This window comes from Salvelinus namaycush, chromosome 12 (assembly GCF_016432855.1).
Source record: "Salvelinus namaycush isolate Seneca chromosome 12, SaNama_1.0, whole genome shotgun sequence".
NCBI classification, from domain to species: domain Eukaryota; kingdom Metazoa; phylum Chordata; class Actinopteri; order Salmoniformes; family Salmonidae; genus Salvelinus; species Salvelinus namaycush.
The window spans coordinates 46,663,664-46,679,526 of NC_052318.1; positions in this window are offsets into that span (position 1 = coordinate 46,663,664).

Below are 15,863 nucleotides of genomic sequence, written 5' to 3' on the forward strand. Positions count from 1 at the left end.
GATTCAATTATCCTAATTGAGGTGTAAATTACATCTCAAATTCCAGTGTTCAAACTTGTAAACAATGCTGCATGGGTGTTCTCTTAATGTGACTCCGTGCAGCCAATGGCAATGTCCGCCTTAAGTATAATGCCAGGAGCCGCTTGTGGATTTGACAGCTCTAAAACGTCCACATATACAGTGCCTTCAGAAAGTATTTCAGACCCCTTGACTTTTTCCATATTTTGTTATGTTACAGCCTTCCTCAATGGATTAAATAAATAAAAATCCGCAGCAATCTACACACACATCCCCCATAACGACAAAACGAAAACAGGTTTTTAGAATTGTTTTGCACATTTATTAACAAAAAACCTGAAATACCTTATTTACATAAGTATTCAGAGCCTATGAAAGACGAAATTGAGCTAAGGTGCATTCTGTTTCCATTGATCATCCTTGAGATGTTTCTACAACTTGATTGGAGTCCACCTGTGGTCAATTCAATTGATTGGACATGATTTGGAAAGACACACACCTGTCTATATAAGGCCCCACAGTTGACAGTGCATGTCAGAGCAAAAACTAAGCCACGAGGTCGAAAGAATTGCAGTATTGAAGGTCCCAAAGAACACAGTGACCTCCATCATTCTTAAATGGAAGACATTTGGAACCACCAAGACACTTCCCAGAGCTGGCTGCCCGGCCAAACTGAGCAATCGAGGGAGAAGGACCTTGGCAGGGAGGTGAACAGGAACCCAATGTTCACTCTTACAGAGCTCTAGAGTTCCTCTGTGGAGATGGGAGAACCTTCCAGAAATACAACCATCTCTGCAGCACTCCACCAATCAGGACTTATATGGTAGTGGCCAGACGGAAGCCACTCCTCAGTAAAAGGCACATGACATTCCTTTACTCAGTACTTTGTCGAAGCATCTTTGGCTGCGATTACAACCTCGAGTCTTCTTGGGTATGACGCTACAAGCTTTGCACACCTGTATTTGGGGAGGTTCTCCAAATCTTCTCTGCAGATCCTCTCAAGCTCTGTCAGGTTCGATGGGGAGCGTCGCTGCACAGCTATTTTTAGGTCTCTCCAGAGATGTTCGATCGGGTTCAAGTCCGGGCTCTGTCTGGGCCACTCAAGGACATTCAGAAACTTGTCCCGAAGCCACACCTGTGTTGTCTTGGCTGTGTGCTTAGGGTCATTGTCCTGTTGGAAGGTTTGAGGTCCTGAGCACTCTGGATTAGGTTTTTATCAAGGATCTCTCTTAACTTTGCTCTGTTCATCTTTCCCTTGATCCTGACTACGATGCTGCCACCACCATGCTTCACTGTAGGGATAGTCCCAGGCTTCCTCCGGACGTGACGCTTGGCATTCAGGCCAAAGAGTTCAATCTTGGTTTCATCAGACCAGAGAATCTTGTTTCTCATGGTCTGAGAGCCATTTAGGTGCCTATAGGCAAACTCCAAGAGGGCTGTTATGTGCCTTTTACTGAGGAGTAGCTTCCGTCTTGCCACTTCATAAAGGCCTGATTGGTGGAGTGCTGCAGAGATGATTGTCCTTCTGGAAGGTTCTCCCATATCCACAGAGGAACTCTAGAGCTCTGTCAGAGTGACCAACGGGTTCTTGGTCACCTCCCTGATGAAGACCTTTCTCCCTCGATTACTCAGTTTGGCTGGGCGGCCAACTCTAGGAAGAGTCTTGGTGGTTCCAAACTTCTTCCATTTAAGAATGATGTAAGCCACTGTGTTCTTGGTGACCTTCAATGATGCAGACATTTTTTGGTACCCTTCCCCAGATCTGTGCCTCGACACAATCCTGTCTCAGAGCTCTACGGACAATTCCTTTGACCTCATGGCTTGGTTTTTGCTCTGACATGCACTGTCTACTGTGGGACCTTATATAGACAGGTGTGTGCCTTTACAAATCATGTCCATTCAATATAATTTACCACGGGTGGACTCCAATCAAGTTGTAGAAACCAATCAATTGAATGTCCAATCAATTGAATTTTAATCAAGTTGTAGAAACATCTCAAGGATGATCAATGGAAACAGGATGCACCTGAGCTCACTTTCGAGTCTCATAACAAAGGGTCTGAATACTTATGTAAATAAGGTATTTCAGTTTTACATTTTTCATAAATTTGGAAACATTTCTAACAACATCTTTTTGGTTTGTCATTATGTGGTATTGTGCGTAGATTGATGAGGAAAAAACGTTATTTAATGCATTTTAGAATAAGGCTGTAACGTCACAAAATGTAGAAAAAGTCAAGGGGTCTGAATACTTTCGGATTGCACTGTATATAAGCAAACTGTTTGGACTGGGAAGCATACGGTAAGCGTAACACAGTTCCACCTCAGACACCGCCAAAGCAGCTGCTATGTGGATGTCGGCTAAAGCAGATATGATTATATCAAACTATCATTTCGATATGATGGATGGTCAGTCCTTCCGTCCGTAGCCCTGTCTATGAATTTGAGAGTGGTTGCATTTCTCCAGCCCCATCCCTCAGCTGTTTACCCAAAACAGGGGCAGGATGCCGGCTTTGTTATTGTTTGAACTGCAGATTTCCCCCTTAAGCACTACATCTCATTCCTTCCAAGGGTTCTCATGCGGTCAGGGTTGTTCCATCAGGTTTCGTCAGCATATTAAAGGTAATGATTGTAAATGTCAGAATTAATTTGTGATGTTACATTTTTCATCAATAGTATATATTCATTGTGCCTAATCTGTTTGCCTGGCTAGAGTATTGTCTTGTACAAAATGCTGTTGAATTTCCAACTATATTCTATATTGAAAGGTTTGTGGCATGTATCCTTGAGTGTTAACTCAGACACATTGAAAGGGCAGTTGATCATTTACATGTCATTTCTTGAGATGTACTAAATGACTTAGTTTTAATGTTGTTTTAATGATTTTTCATGTTGTTTAATTTCAAATGAAGTGCCTTTATTGTTAACATTTTTGTCATAATCTTTCAATTTGTACTCTCAGTATTGTATCATTCGTATACAGTCTGTAATGTATGGTACCTTTATATCAAAGCAATGATAGTATATTCTTATTTATAAACTGGGTAGGTTCCTGTATGCTGATTGGCTGAAAGCCATGGTATATCAGACAATATACCACAGATGATGCAAAATTACTTTGAATTATTTTTGTAACCAGTTTATAATAGCAATACGGCGCCTCAGGGGTTTGTGGTATATGGCCAATATACCAGGCTAAGGGGCTATATCAAAGTCCTCCGCATTGTGTTGTGCTTAATTAAGAACAACCATTTGCCATGGTATATTGGCCATATACCACACCTCCTCGGGTCTTATTGCTTAAATATACACTTTTCATTACTGTAACCAGGGCTGGCAAAACATGTATGTGTTCCCTGTTCTGTTAGGTATCTGAATTGTAAATAATAGTAAGATGGAAAGACACACGGCAGAGGGATGTTTGAAAAATGTTGTCGATATCTAAACATCTTAGACGGGAAAAAAAGGTGCACATTTGTATTTTTAATGAACTCCATACATTAATTGAGATGCATACATTGCTACACAGCAAATGCACTGCGAGGGTTTTTTAACGGCATTTGCTTGCATATTTTGATATATCAGTTTAAATGAATAATGGGCAGCCTATTCTACTGTACATGCAATAAAGATGTTCACTATTATTTCCACTCATGTCTAATTGATTTAACCATCTGTAAATACATTGTATTAACTGGGAACGTTGTTATATTGTAAAAATATATATAAAAAAAGAAACTATGAGTAAGTTTACATGCACACTAATAGTTCGATATTAAACTGATTATAGCAGTAGGTCGGTTATGGCATTAGTCATGTAAACACCTTACTCTGTTTATCTTAATCGGCAAGAGGTCATAATCGAAGTAAACATACACCAATTAAAACACCTTGTTTTCTGAACAATCTTCAGACTTATGTAAGGGGATAAACACCGACGTTCTGTATATTACCTTGGAAATAATGGACGACGCAGCCGAGTCTCTTTGGGGAGTTCATTTTTCCAAGGTAATGTACATAACAGAGGTGTTTATCATGCTTACACCACAATTGCCAAAGAAAACAATTTTAAAGCACACATATTTTCATTGATATTTTCATTTTTAGAAGATAATTCATACTTTCTCATCTTTTGGTTGCTAGAGATGCGACCCAGTCTTTCGTTCGATTAGTTCAATATTTATGGACGCGACAGTTATTTATTGTGTATGCTCTGTTGCCATGCTCGCTGGCAACATACTTGTCCCTTGCTTGCTACTGTAGCTAGCCAGCCAACTAGCTATGGCTAACACAGTCACAACCTCTGCAGCCAGAATAAATGCAAGTAGCCGGATTTGCGTTTGTTTAAGCTGTTTTCGATTGACATTCATTTGGATACATCCATAACAATGAGCTGATGCTGCCCGATTGCCTTGGGTAGCTAGAAAACGTTGCCTTCTTGTCATGACACTCAACACTGTATATTATGAGGAGATCGCATTGCATATCAAACACTAGGCTAGAAGCTAGCTAAATAGTTTGTTTCCAGAAAATCTACCAGTATGACAACCGAATTAAAACATACCAGTAGCTGAAAACATCTGTTCAAACTAGAAACATGTGGGAGGATTTGACAGCATAGCGCCACTTGCTTCATGACTGCAACATAGGGACCGGAGAAATTCATGTTGATCACTCACTGCATTAGGTCACCAGATGCTCCCCCCAAAAATGTCTCTGTCAACAACAACAAAAAATCTATGCTAGCTAGCTAGCTACGTTTTGCCTAGTTGGGCCAGCGTTTACAATGTATCCAATTTCGGTTTGTGTGCTTGTAGGTTTAGCTTTCTGTAACTTTGTAGCAACTTTGTATGGTCTGCATGTGTAGGCGCATATTGTGTCATGATTGCAAGATGTCCTGAAATCTTTTCCAACTGTCAATTCTAGAATGCCCTTCTAGCCAATCAGAAACGAGTATTCAACAATGTTGTGATATAATTAAGCAATAAGGCCCGAGGGGCTGTGGTAAATGGCCAATATACCATAGTTAAAGGCTGTTATTAAGCACGACGCAACGCAGAGTGCTTGGATACAGACCTTAGCCATGGTATATCGGACATACCACGGCTTTAAGCCAATTAGCATCCAGGGCTCAAACCACCCAGTTTATAATAGGACTTATACCACAACATTGTTGAATACTGATTGGTTAGAAGGGCATTCTAGAATGGACGTTAAAACAGTGTCAAGTGTCCTGACGAGAAGGCAACCTTTTCTAGCACACGACGCAACGCAGAGTGCCTGGATACTACAGCCCTCAGCCATGGTATATTGGCCATACAGTATATCACAAACCCCCAAGGTGCCTTATTGCTGGTATACGGTCTGATATACCACGGCTTTGAGCCAATTAGCATTCAGGGCTCGACGAGAAGGCAACCTTTTCTAGCTATGCCAGGCAAAATCAGGCATACTTAGCTCATTGTTATGGAAGTATTCGAATGACTGTCAATAGAAAATATCCTAAACAAATGCAGCTACTTTGCGGTTATTCTGGCTGCAGAGGTCGAGACTGTGTTAGCCGTAGCTAGTTGTCTAGTCAGTAAGCAAGGGACAAGAATGTTGCCAACACATAGAACTGGGTTGCGTCTCAAGCAACCAAAAGATGAGAAATAATGAATTATCATCAATGGCATTTTTTAAATTTCTACCCGTAAATGTGTGCTTTAGTATTGTTTTCTTTGGCAACTGTGGTAAAGCGGGATAAACGGCTCAGTTCTGTACAAATGAACTCCGCAACGAGACTTGGCTCCACCTCGGCTCCGCCTCGTCACGCCGTGTAGTCCATTATTTTCAAGCTAATGTACAGAACGTCAGTGTTCATCCCTTACATGTGAAAGCCTTAAAATCAGAATTATAGCGGCGTAATTGATCTACGCATGTGCTAGCACAAGCAGCGCAAACTTCTTTCTTTTGCATGACAGAAGTGAGCTCGAAATAGCTGAAAGTATGCATCTTAGAAATAGTAGCCTGGTTTGAGATGTGTCCATCTAAACAGGGTTATTATGGAAATCATTCTTCTTGTAAAGCTAGTTAACGTTTAAATCAAACTATTATATTAATCGGACTTTTCACAAGAATCGCATTATTGTGTGCACATAACCGTACTCATTGACTCGTCCATCAAAAGAGTGAAAGAAAACACAAACTACTTTAACATGTACTGGCTGTATGCACTGTGCGAGGTGAGTAAGGGGAAGTTCTGATGATATTAGGCTATAAGGACTGAGAAGCCACACCAATCAGCCAGTTCCTTAACTACCCTTGAGTAGAGCGGACAGACATTTATACAGAGAGACAGAGCAGTCAGAGACAGACAGAGGCAGTGAGAGGGACAGAAGATGCTCTTCCTAGCCCTTCTCCTGGGCATCATGGTCTGCTGCACAGCCCAAGGTAAGCACATGAATCAAATGCTACCCTAGTAATACTGTAAGTAGTTTAATATCAGCTCCTATGGCTGCGTAATTTGTCTTTTGACCAATCAGACCAGATCGTTTGGCAATAACTGGGCAAAAGATCAGAATTGGGCTGCCTGTGTAAACGCAGCCTTTATTCTCCGAATACTTGGGATTTCTTAACCAACGAGACCTAATTTAAAATCATACGGTTCTGTTAATATTCACTAAAATGTGTAATAAATGTGTCATGAGTTATTTTGATTTTAAAAAATCTTTATTTGATTGTATTTTGCACAGATAAATTGTCATTACATCATTCCAAAAAAGTCATCCAAAAGTGTATATTTCATATAAAGTGCTTCTGAAGTTTCTAATGAATTTATAACACACATAAAACCCCACAATATTCTGTGTGGTTGTATTATATTTGACATATTCTGCAATATAGATACATTATATTTTGTCTTAATTAAAAGTTTATGACAAAACATACAAATGTAACCATGGGTGTAACAGAATTTTTACTCAAATTGATAGTGACTGAGGTGTTCTGCGTTAGTGAAGACTGTTACAGTGAGAACAGGTGTTTAGTTAGCTTCGTGAGTTCTGACATCTGAGAGCTGGGGGGTGGGCAGAGCTAATGGGACCTGTCCAGTTCCTGGTGAGCCCCCCCCCCCCCCACAAAAAGCAGAAGTAAGAATGAGAATGGGAAACAGGCCCCCAAAGACCACGATCCGCCTAAGCAGGTCCCCAGCCCAATGTGTTTCCTGGAACTAGACGCTATGTGGGGTTTCGTTTCAAACATTTCCACACACACAAAGACACAGGTCAAACCAGCTCAGGCACACTCTCATTTCCCCTTTCTCCCTAAAAAAAAACACAACAGAAAAAACATGAAAACAGACAGAAATGCCTTAATTGCTAAATAATTCTCGCTGGTGACGTTGGTGCACACCGAGAAATGACATTTTCCTTGAATCATTCCTTTTTTCTATGGATGATTTCTAAGGCATTACCACTGAAGTAACTCATCATTCACCATTAGGATACTATTCTATCATGTCAGTAACAGCAAACTACATAACTTTGGTAGTCAAGTGTTGGCATCATTCCTGACAGAGGAGAAATTCAAGAAGATGCGCTTCGCTGACTTAAAGGGTATTGTTTGATGCCCATTTTAGTATTTTACACAAAAAAAGTGAAATACTATGTTGTACAGTAAAAAAAAAATATATATATTATTGCAGGTTTGTTGCCATGAATTAAAATGGGATGTCTTCACTCACCACAAAATGTCTTTGTTTTCACTATTGGGGGTTACCCTGGGGGTCGGGTGTGGGGCTACACCAATGCCATGATTACTGTATATATGTGATCACCTTTGTATGCTTGCAATGCGCAATGATGGAAAAGTACTGGGTAATGGAAATGCACTGCTTTAATTCTCAGGATGAGAACTGCCTGTTGATAGTCACGCAGCCTCAAGGCCGAGATGGCATATAGTAGAGTGAGAAACCACAGTCTAGACATGTTTTTCTCATCTTAGATACTTTGTATCTAATCCAATGCAACAATGTTAAGGAATGATTGACGGTAGGTTGTCCACACCCATTAAAGTGTTGCCTCCTGTTTCACCACACAGAATTTACTTTAGACTACTGAGGTATGCTGTATGTGAATCTCTGTCTGCAGTTGTATTTTATTACTAAAGAGTTTTATACCAAGGTTCCTGTGTCCGTGTCATCTATCTGGAAGACTAATTGTTGAAGGAAACTTACATCACCCCATGCAAAGAACCACCCAACATCACTCTCTTTCAGGTAACGAAGAAGCCCCTGCCAATGAACCCTAAATCAGCCATCCTCTCCCTGCCAACCCAGAGTCCAGTCAGGCTCCCCCAGTGGTAGCCCCTCCCTCCCTCTGCTGTGGCGTGGACGAGCTGAAACAGTTACTCTCCCAACTAACCCCACGACCAGCGGGAGGTTGCTAGCTGGAGAGGAGAGGTGGTCAAGGTGCTGTCTCAACTGGTCCAGGAGCACCAAGACGTGACCAGCGGCCAAGGGGAGGTCATCAAGCAGCTGAAGGCTATGAAGGACCAGGGAGCACAGCACCTGAGTGACCTGCGGAACCTGGCTACACACTGGTGGAGAACCACCAGGCCCTGCTGCCGCAGGTGTCAGGCATCTCTACCCACCTCCAGGACCTGGCCAAGAAACCCAAAGCTCACCCTGCCGCTCCCGGACAATGAGATGCTCAGATCTTAACCTGCATGAGACAGGTTGTCCAATCAGGATGAATATTAAAGCTTTATAACAAACTAAGCAGCTCAATACAGTTTTAGATTGTGGTCGGCCACCTGCTACTAAACCAAGCTTGGTCAATAAGGCATATAATTATACAATCAATTTGCTTGTGACAGATTTAAAACCCATTACAGTCCAAGCCCTGTCTAAGCCAGGGAAGGAGGTTCTACTACGCTATCTGGCATTGTTTTAAGAAGGTCATACCATGGATCAGTTTGCTATTTGATTTACAATTTTAAGACCCCTTGAAGTATATATATATTGTATTTGGCATTACTACTATTAGCCCATACAAACGCATTGAATAACAGATTCTCTACATTGAACAACAGATAGTCCCCCCCAAAAAATCTAAAGGAAGTTTGTTCTGAAGTGTCTGTCCTATATCTGAGAGATATAAGAAATATCAGGAAACACGTTTAATTGTTTACTATTACTACTATTACTATTACCCTTACTATTGGCACTAAACAGTCTAAGCCCTGTCTAAGCCAGGGAAGTGGTAGGGCTATATGGAATTTTTTAAGATGGTCATAATAAGGATAATTTTTGCTATTTGATTTAGCATTTTTATTACCCTTTGAGAAATAAAAAAAATATCAACTGACATGTACGTGTTCGTAAGAGCCTCACTTTTCCACATATTAATGTGTAGCCCAAACTGTTCAGACGCTACAGACAGAAGTTGGCAGATCGGCTGTAGCGACTTCAGACGAGTCCCAAGACGCTTGTGGGGATCGTAGAGAAAAACAGAGAACATCGTGTTCATGAGAGTCTCATCTTTCCATAGAGGGGTCATAATAGTTTGAACACCAAACCGTTCGGATGCTACAAACGATTTTGTGAGAACCAATTTCCGTGATGTTTCACGGTCTGACAAACACCGCTCTAGCTCTGTCACCTTTCACTGCAGATGCGGATGTGCAACATCGGCTGATGCGGTGTATTGAGACGCATCCAATGCAAAAACAGATGTCTCTAGCTTAAATTGACGGATTTTGATAGGGTATGTTTTTATTATGCTAATTCCATTTCTGGGGGGGGGGGGGGGGGGGGGGGCACGGACATCGACTCAAGGTTAACAATTAGGTGATGAACCAATCACAGTCTGATACTCAAATAATGTGAATATAAGTCAAGGTTACTCTCGGGATTCACCTGAATCTCATAATATCTCTTTCAATATCTCACATGTGGGATCCGTATGACAAACATGCTCTTCCGAAGCCAGGTAGTCTCCACGCCAACCCTCAGAGGCCCTGACACAGGACGGTATGTGCCAAAGAAGGCGCAGTGGCGCGTCTAGCCGGTAGAACCTCACAAAAGTATGAGGAGATGATGCCCAACAAGCCACATTGCAAATCTCCTTTAAGGAGATACTCTTGAACGGTGCCCAACAATCCCTCAGACCTTTCGGAGGCTGTAACTGCTTGCTATTATAGGCCAATATAATAGCTTCCACAATCCAATGTGATAACCGTTGACAAGAGAGGGGCCTCCCCTTGCAGGGCCCCGGACACAAAGAGTTGACTCCTCTTGCGCAATGCTCTTGTTCTATCAAGAATATGTGCAATGCACGTACTGGACACAAACGGTACAGACACTCATCTTCCGTAAAACTGAAGGGAAGGGAGGTAGAAAGCCACAAGCGCCAAGGCGAAACAATTCTAATTGTCACTGACCTTAGGCATAAAGGCAGGGTTAGGCAACAAGGAAACCTTGTAAAACCCCGTGGCAAACTGTAGGCATGAACGGTGAACTAAAAGTGCATGCAGCTCACACACTCGCTTTATGGCCATAAAGGCTAGCAGTAAAGCGGTCTTGAAGAAGAAATAACTCTCAACGCTTTCCAGAGGCTCAAAAGGCTGCTGTGAAAAACCCTCAAGCACAATAGACAGATCCCAAGACGCGGCTCAAGGCTTGGAAACTGGACTTAATGAAACAACATAACAAGGGGTGTTATCCCACCGTGTTATTGTCAAAAGCCTATATGACAGGACGAAAGAGCGGCTAGATAGACCTTAACCATTAAATACATATACAGTCAGGTCCAAAATATTTGGACAGTGACACAATTTGCATAGTTTTGGTTCTGTACGCCACAACAATGGATTTGAAAGGAAAGAATCAAGATGTGCTTTAAGTGTAGACTTTCATCTCTAATTTAAGGGTTTTGCCAAAATTATTGTATAAACCATGTAGGAATTACAACCATTTATATACATTGATAACAAAAAAGTATATTCGCAAAGAAAAAAAAGCACAATCGTTGCACCAATGTACAGTTGAAGTCAGAAGTTTACATACACCGTAGCCAAATTCATTTAAACTCAGTCTTCACAATTCCTGAAATTTAAACCTAGTAAAAAAAATCCCTGTTTTAGGTCAGTTAGGATCACCACTTTATTTTAAGAATGTGAAATGTCAGAATAATAGTAGAGAGAATTATTTATTTCAGATTTTATTTCTTTCATCACATTCCCAGTGGGTCAGAAGTTTACATACACTCAATTAGTATTTGGTAGCATTGCCTTTCATTTGTTTAACTTGGGTTAAACGTTTCGGGTAGCCTTCCACAAGCTTCTCACAATAGGTTGTGTGACTTTTGGCCCATTCCTCCTGACAGAGCTGGTTTAACTGAGTCAGGTTTGTAGGCCTCCTTGCTCGCACGCTCTTTTTTCAGTTCTGCCCACACATTTTCTATAGGATTGAGATCAGGGCTTTGTGATGGCCACTCCAATACCTTGACTTTGTTGTCCTTAAGCCATTTTGCCACAACTTTGGAAGTATGCTTGGGATCATTGTCCATTTGGAAGATCCATTTGCGAACAAGCTTTAACTTCCTGACTGATGTCTTGAGATGTTGCTTCAATATATCCACATAATTTTCCTACCTCATGATGCCATCTATTGTGTGAAGTGCACCAGTCCCTCCTGCAGCAAAGCACCCCCACAACATAATGCTGCCACCCCCGGGCTTCACGGTTGGGATGGTGTTCTTCGGCTTGCAACCCTTCCCCTTTTTCCTCCAAACATAATGATGGTCATTATGGCCAAACAGTTCTATTTTTGTTTCATCAGACCAGAGGACATTTCACCAAAAAGTACAATCTTTGTCCCCATGTGCAGTTGCAAACTGTCGTCTGGCTTTTTTATGGCGTTTTTGGAGCAGTGGCTTCTTCCTTGCTGAGCGGCCTTTCAGGTTATGTCGATATAGGACTCGTTTTACTGTGGATATAGATACTTTTGTACCGGTTTCCTCCAGCATCTGGTCCTTTGCTGTTGTTCTGGGACTGATTAGCACTTTTCACACCAAAGTACGTTCATCTCTAGGAGACAGAACGCGTCTCTTTCCTGAGCGGTATGACGGCTGCATAGTCCCATTGTGTTTATGCTTGCGTACTATTGTTTGTGAAGATGAACGTGGTACCTTCAGGCATTTGGAAATTGCTCCCAAGGATGAACCAGACTTGTGGAGGTCTACAATTCTTTTTCCGAGGTCTTGGCTGATTTCTTGAGATTTTCCCATGATGTCAAGCAAAGAGGCACCGAGTTTGAAGGTAGGCCTTGAAATACATCCACAGGTACATCTCCAATTGACTCAAATGATGTCACTTAGCCTATCAGAAGCTTCTAAAGCCATGACATCATTTTCTGGAATTTTCCAAGCTGTTTAAAGGCACAGTCAACTTAGTGTATGTAAACTTCTGACCCACTGGATTTGTGATACAGTGAATTATTAGTGAAATAATCTGTCTGTAAACAATTGTTGGAAAAATGACTTGTGTCATGCACAAAGTAGATGGCCTAACCGACTTGCCAAAACTATAGTTTGTTAACAAGAAATTTGTGTAGTGGTTGAAAAACTAGTTTTAATGACTCCAACCTAAGTGTATGTAAACTTCCGACTTCAACTGTAATTGGACAAACTAACTTTTAATACTTGGTTGCAAATCCTTTGCCGTCAATGACTGCCTGAAGTCTGGAACCCATAGACATCACCAGATCCTGGGTTACTTCCCTGGTGATGCTCTGCCAGGCCTTTACTGCAGCGGTCTTCAGTTCCTGCTTGTTCTTGGCCGTTTTGCCTTCAGTTTTGCCTTCAGCAAGTGAAATCGCAGTATGCTTCGGGTCATCGTCCATCTGCACTGTGAAGCGCCGTCCAATGAGATCTGAAGCATTTGGCTGAATCTGAGCAGATAATATAGCCCTAAACACTTCAGAATTCACCCTGCTGCTTTTTTCAGCAGTCAGATCATCAATAAATACAAGGGAACCCGTTCCATTGGCAGCCATACATGCCCACGCCATACCACTACCTCCTCCATGCTTCACAGATGTGGTGGTATGCTTCGGATCATGAGCAGTACCTTCCCTTTTCCATACTCTTCTCTTCCCATCATTCTGGTACAAGTTGATCTTTGTCTCATCTGTCCATAGGATGTTGTTCCAGAAATGTATAGGCTTTTTTTTATATGTTTTTTGGCTAACTCTAATCTGGTCTTTCTGTTTTTGAGGCTTAACAATGATTTACATCTTGTGGTAAACCCTCTGTATTTCCTCTAGTGAAGTCTTCTCTTGAATGTTGAATTTGACACAGATACGCCTCCAACCCGGAGGGTGTTCTTGATCTGGCCAACTGTTGTGAAGGGTTTTTTTCTTCACCAGGGAAAGAATTCTTCTGTCACCCACCACAATTGTTTTCCGTGGTCTTCCAGGCCTTTTGGTGTTCCTGAGCTCACCAGTGTGTTCTTTCTCTTTAAGAATGTACCAAATAGTTGATTTGGCCACACCTAATGTTTTAGCTATCTCTCTGACAGGTTTGTTTAGATTTTTCAGCCTAATGACGGCTTGCTTCACTGGCAGTGACAGCTCTTTGGACTTCATATTGATTGTTAACAGCAACAGATTCCAAATGCAAATGCCACACTTGAAATCAACTCTTGACCTTTCATCTGCTTACTTGTAAATTAACTAATGAGGGAATAACACACACCTGGCCATGGAACAGCTGAGGAGCGAATTGTCCAATTACTTTTGGTCCCTTAAAAAGGGGGTGACCACATATAAAAAGTGCTGTAATTGCCACACCTTTCACCTGATTTGGATGTAAATACCCTCAAATTAAAGCTGAAAGTCTTGGTGGTTACAAACTTATTCCATTTAAGAATGATGGAGGCCACTGTGTTCTTGGGGACCTTCAATGCTGCAGACATGTTTTGGTACCCTTCCCCAGATCTGTGCCTCGACACAATCCTGTCTCTGAGCTCTACGGACAATTCCTTTGACCTCATGGCTTGGTTTTTGCTCTGACATGCACTGTCAACCATGGGACCTTATATAGACAGGTGTGTGCCTTTCCAAATCATGTCCTATCAATTAAATGTACCATCTCAAGGATGATCAATGGAAACAGGATGCACCTGAGCTCAATGTCGAGTCTCAAAGCAAAGGGTCGGAATACTTTTATAAATAAGGTATTTCTGTTTTTTTATTTTTAATACATTTGCAAAAATGTCTAAAAACCTGTTTTTGCTTCAACATTATGGGGTATTGTGTGTAGATAGATAAGGGGAATTATTAACTTACCAAATTGTGGAAAAAGTCAAGGGGTCTGAATACTTTCCGAATGCACTGTACTGTAGGTATTGCAGTTACAAATGTGATAATTCAAATGTGAAGTATATCATTACTGTAGACCAGTGGTTCCCAAACTTCTTATAGTCCCGTACCCCTTCAAACATTCAACCTCCAGCTGTGTACCCTCTCTAGCACCAGGGTCAGTGCACTCTCAAATGTTGTTTTTTGCCATCGTTGTAATCCTGCCACACACACACACTATACAATACATTTATTAAACATAAGAATGAGTGTGAGTTTTTCTCACAACCTGGCTCATGGGAAGTGACAAAGAGCTCTATAGGACCAGGGCACAAATACTAATATAATAATAATCAATAATTTTGCTCTTTGTTTAGCCATCTTACATATAAAACCTTCTTTGTTCATCAAAAATTGTGAATAACTCACCAAAGGTTAATGAGAACATAACTCTGCAATGTTGGGTTGTAATGGAGAGTCTCAGTCTTAAATCATTTCCCACACACAGTCTGTGCCTGTATTTAGTTTTCATGGTCGTGAGGGCCAAGAATCCACTCTCACATAGGTATGTGGTTGCAAAGGGCATCATCAGTGTCTAAAACAGTGCGATTTGCCAAAGCAATAATCTCTGAGCGCAGCCCTATCCAGACATCTGGCAGTGGCTTCTGATTAAATTCAATTAGATTAAAACCGCTTGTTGCAATTTCGATGAGGCTCTCTTGTTCAGATATCGGTAAGTGGACAGGAGGCAGGGCATGAAAGGGATAACGAATCCAGTTGTTTGTGTCATCCATTTCGGGAAAGTACCTGCGTAATTGCGTGCCCAGCTCACTTAAGTGCTTCGCTATATCACATTTGACATTGTCCATAAGCTTGAGTTCATTTGCACACAAAAAATCATACAATGATGGAAAGACCTGTGTGTTGTCTTTGTTAACACAGACAGAAAAGAGCTCCAACTTCTTAACCATAGCCTCAATTTTGTCCCGCACATTGAATATAGTTGGGGAGTGTCCCTGTAATCCTAGATTCAGATCATTCAGGTGAGAAAAAACATCACCCAGACAGGCCAGTCGTGTGAGAAACTCGTAATCATGCAAGCGGTCAGACAAGTGAAAATGGTCAGTAAAGAAAACTTTAAGCTTGTCTCTCAATTTAAAAAAAAACATGTCAATACTTTGCCCCTTGATAACCAGCACACTTCTGTATGTTGTAAAAGCATTACATGGTTGCTGCCCATATCATTGCATAATGCAGAAAATACACGAGAGTTCAGGGGCCTTGCTTTAACAAAGTTAACCATTTTCACTGAATTGTCCAAAAAGTCTTTCAAGCCGTCAGGCATTCCCTTGGTAACAAGAGCCTCTCTGTGGATGCTGCAGTGTACCCAAGTGACGTCGGGAGCAACGGCTTGCACATGCGTTACCACTCCACTATGTCTCCCTGTCATTGCTTTTGCACCATCAGTACAGATACCAACACATCTTGACCACCAAAGTCCATT